A 5,203-nucleotide genomic window follows, 5' to 3' on the forward strand; every position below is an offset into this window, starting at 1 on the left:
GATGCTGAGACTTCTTAGCATGGATAAATGCTGATGGTTTCATACCAAAGACAACAGATTTGATTTTCAACAGATGGAACTTCAGGTATACGTTTGACATCCCAGTGGAGATGCCCAGCGGCTTCTTGACTATAGGGACCTTACCCTTGTGAAAAAGGTAAAAGATTAGAACTGATATATAGATGTGGGAATTACAACCACCAAGATGATATCTGGAACAGTTGGTGTGATGATACTATGTAGAGCAAGAAGGAAAAAAAGTTTAGGGAGAGAATTCAGAGTAATAGTAACATGAAAAGAAAAGGCAGAAGAAGTTAAAAAAATATGAGCTGTTAGTTCAAACTTAACATTTCTTAGCAGAAAATTACTTCCTCTGATGTAATTAGAATTACCTCAAATTATCAAATCAGTACAGAATATTTCTCATCCATTGGCCTCTACTTGCATTTTCATTTTTCCACCTTTATTTCTGTGCCTTCTTTTTTTGTGTCTTCTTTTTCCTCTCTTATCTCATTTTAATGTACTTTCTACTTTCTTCTTTCCCCTCCCTTTCTCATTCCATACTCATATGTGTTTAATATTTGTCGAATAAAATTAGGATTGAAGTATAGATGGATCTTGACAAAAAGAACAAATGTCCAATGTGTCATGTTATATGTAAATAATTATTCTAAACACAGTAAAGTCCAATAATATCAGCATTCTCACTATCTCTGATTTTATAAATCTGTGACTTTCACTTGATATGTTTTCTACACATAAAAGACACATCATATATAGAAGTATCCATTCTCATTAGATTATTTGGATCTAACCTCTTCAGTCTTTTTCCAAAGCAAGTTTTATGATACAGTTTCATTGCCAGATACGTCTGCATTCTGGATATTTTCTACTTTTTTTTCAGATTCACTCTACATTCTTTTGAGTGTTAGGGACAAGCTTTTATGAACAGCGTCAACCCAAATTTCTTGGCCTTGGCTTCCAGTTGAGTAGGAGCAACGTAGGTACTGGCATGAAATAGGAGAGCAGGAAAGTGAGGCAGTTCTCCAGCTCCTCGCCTGCTGGCACACGTTTACATAAGATGTATTTCTTAATTCAAACACCTAGTTTTCTTTGCACCCATCTCTTCCTAAAGCCACAAGTCTTTCCACATACAGTACATGTACATTCCTAGCTCCTTCAGACTTATCAATAGGAATAGCACCATGATCTTACTAGCAAGGGAGATTTCTTGGTTTTCAGGAATGTTTTGCAAATAGTGTCTCCATGAAATTCTTCTCAGTTACCTCATTTAAATGTTCTATTTTCTTTTCATCCCCTGATGACAGAATCTGTAAAAGACTGTTCTTCAAGAGTAGCAATAATAACTTTATATATTTTTCCTTTATTGCCTTAGTATGTTTTCTTAAAAGTTAATAGAGAGCATCCTTCAAGATTTGTTGGAAGAATGAATATATGAAAAATGCCACCTGTAGAATGACTTAAACAAAATAACACAGAATAAAGAGCAAAGCAACATATAAGATATTTTAAAGATGTCAGATATTTTTGCAATATAGACATCGCTACAGCAGAAGAACCCAAATGGATGGCCATTTCTGTCCTTAAAGAAGATTAAAATAAGAGCCCATAGGCTGTAATAGCACCAAATACAAAATGACACTCTCCCTCTTGAAGTATCCATAGAAAAGTTACAAGCAGACATTGGAAAAGAAACCAAGTCTTTGTAAATAAGGAAAGGTGGAAGGGTTGAAGGAAGGGCAGGGTAGTGGGGAAAAAAATAAACCAAGATATATCATGTAAAGGTACAAATTCTCAATGATGAATGTCATCATATTGTATACTTAAAATGTACCAATAAACTTAATGAAAAAAAAAAAAGAATCTTAAGCCACAGGACTCCTTCCTTGAGAAGTTAACTCCCTGATTTGAGATTAGCTCCTGTGGTTTGGCTGGTTACACGGTAGATGTTTAGCAAGCAGTAACAGACATTTCCCTCTCTTCCTTAGGCAATTCAGTGGCCAAACCAAACCAAAAAGAAAAAAAAGCATTGTTCTGCCTAGAAAACAAAATAAAACACAACAAAACAGCACAAGCCCACAAAGGAGTATGCTGAGGTGATGTTTTCCAGGGTGAATCTTAAGGATTAAGCAGGAGTGTAGCCAGGTGGGCGTTCCTTTTCATAACCTTCTTGCTGTACATGAGAGTAAAATGTCAACACACAATGAGCTGGTTGACTAAAAGAGCTGCACACGTTAGAATACATTTCCGTGTAGTATAGGGCATGAAGGGGGAGCTCTACTGAGGTGCTGAGTTGATCTGTTCTGTTTGTGTTATAAGAACACGCGCGTAGAGTGCCAAGTTCATTACCAAGTCTAATAGTAAATGTTGAAGGTAAGTGGGCAAAGGCTTCAAGAATAGAGTACACATGGGTAATATTTAGATGTTGGCTTGGTGTGCTTTCATGGTAATGCCTCCATGTTCCCTGGCTTGCTGCTACTGTCACCACTCCTGTGTTGGCTGGTGACACCACTGCCATCAACAATGCCTTGTTAACTACCACTGCAACAAGATGAGTAGAAATGATGTCTCTTGGCTATGTTCCTTCTATATTACTGCATAAAGAAGTAGGTGCTTTTACAGTGGGCTCCTTCCCTAGATAAAATGCTTGTCAGTATATCCTACTGTCACTGTGGACCAAAGAGTTCAGCAGGCATTGTGCCCATGATGTCATCAATATAGACTGGTAGCCCTAGATTCTGAGCTATGGCAAGAGTTAAGAAAACATATTTTAAGCCAGCATTCCATTAGTATAAACACAAGTCCATTTTTGTGATTTTTAGGGGAATAAAATATTGTTTCCCAAAAGAATCAGTTACTGGTGCGCACACACACACACACACACACACACACACACACACCAACTTTAATGACTTTGCAAGTCAATCTATGTCCTTCTTTGAGACTTTATTGCTGTATGATTCACATAAAATAAAATTTATTCTCTTTAAGGATACGATTCTTTGGGTTTTAGAAAACATACACTCAGTTTTAGAATATCTCTATTCATTTTCAAACTTTGCCACATGCTACTTTGCAGTAAATATCTCCCACAGCCAGTGGCCCTGAAAAATCTCTGATTTGATTTTTGTCGTTTTTGTTTTGATTTAGAATTTCTTATGAATCAAATCATAGAGTAAATGGCCTTCTGTGTCTAGTGTCTTTTACACAGTATGATGTCTTACAATTCCATTCATGTTGCTGGGGCTATTAATACTGAATTGTGGTTATAACACAATTTGCTGTTTATTCATCGGTCGGTGAATATTTGCAACATTTCCAGATCTGAGCTATTGTAACTAATGCTTCTGTGAACATTGAAGGTCTGTGTGAACATTTATCATGAGTAGAGAGTCAGTGAAATTGCTGGATCATATGCTTAGCATTTAAAAATAACTACAAGTTTTACAAAATTTCTGACCATTTTGCATGTTTTCTAGAAATATTAACTGTTCAAATTGAATAAAGTGTTTAAATCATTCCTACTTAATTAAATTATTGATGTATTTAGATGTAGAACTACCCCTTTGCTATTTTTTGTATTTATATTATTTGTGTTCTCTTCTGCCTTTTAATACCATTAAAATAATTTTGGTGTGCTATTTTAACTCATTTATTGAAATTTTCCCTATATATCTTCATGCTCTTGTTTTAGTGATTGCTTTCTGTTTATATAGTATATCATTTTGACTTATGCCAATGTGCTTCAAGTTAATAATTATTTCCAGTAAAGCATAGAATAGCTCACTCAACCCAATTTTATAGTGCTATTTTCATATATAAAACATAAATATAATAAATATAATAGTGTTATAAAACATAAATATAATAGTGTTTTAATTTTTTGCTTTAATAGACATAAAGAAATTAAGACAAGACTGATTATATACACACAAATGTATGTTTGTTTGTATATATTGTTTTTTTTTCTGTTTCACAAAATTCCTTTAGTATGTCTTATAGCACAGAGCACTAACAACGAGTTCTCTGTTTTTATTTGGAAGATTTTTCTGTTAACTTCCTTCTTCAAAAGTAGTTTTGATAGGTATGGAACTATGATCAATGTTTTTATTTGTTTTGTCTTCCAATTCATATAATTTCAATGTTTCCTTTGCTGTATTGTTTCTACTGAAAAATCACAACTGTATAATGTGTTGTTTTTCTTTTCTGATTGTGTTTAAGATTTTCTCTTTTTCTTTAGACTTCAGCACTTTGACCCTGTTGTGTGTGTGTGTGTGTGTGTGTGTGTGTGTGTGTGTGTGTGTTTCTTTCTTGGATTTGTAAAGCTACCTGTAGATGATAGATTGTACTTTTCACCAAATTGGGGAATCTTTCAACCATTATTTCTTTAAACATCCTCCTTTCTGTCTTTCTTCTCCTTTTCTCCTAGTACTCCCTATTTAATATATGTTGGAATACTTGACATTGTCTCAGTGATTTCTAAGGTTTATACAGTGTTCTTCAAGTCTTTAACATCTCTTCTTCATACTTGATGAATGCTCTTAGTCTGTTTTCCAAGTTCACAGGTTATTCCTCTGCCATTTCAAATATGCTGACTAACCTATCTAATTCATTTTCCAATTTCAGCTATTGTATTTCTTCTTTTGTTTTGTTTTGGTTTTGGGTTCTTTTTTTTTTCAGTACCAAGGATGGAACTCAGGACCTTGTGCTTGCAAGGCAGGCACAGAGCCACTGAGCTAAATCCCAGACCCATCAGCTATTGTATTTCTAAGCTCTACAATTTTCATTTGTCATTTTGAAATAATTTTTCTTTTTATATTGACAATCTGTACTTGTTTACTAATAGTATATTTTTAAAATTCTTTGAGCAAATTTATTATAGCTGCTTTGAAATCTTTGCTAACACAACATCTGGGCTATTAGACATGAGCATTGCTTTACATTTTTTCCTTCCTGGGTCTAGCAAGTTTTACGTGGGAGGTAAGTATTTTCTATATGCACTTCAATGACTCTGGGTTCTATTTTTTTTTTCTCCTGAGAGAATTGTAGTTTTTATGTTTTAGTCAGCTATACACATGTATATTAATAATAATAATAATAATAAAGAATGTTGTTTATGGTGTGCAACTGCCAAAGTCTATGCAGGTTTGTTTTTTCATTTGTTTTCAGTGCTTCATCCTCT

The sequence above is a fragment of the Heterocephalus glaber genome, unplaced genomic scaffold (assembly GCF_053883595.1).
Source record: "Heterocephalus glaber isolate CG9 unplaced genomic scaffold, H.glaber_assembly_v1.0 deba00000937, whole genome shotgun sequence".
Classification (NCBI taxonomy): domain Eukaryota; kingdom Metazoa; phylum Chordata; class Mammalia; order Rodentia; family Bathyergidae; genus Heterocephalus; species Heterocephalus glaber.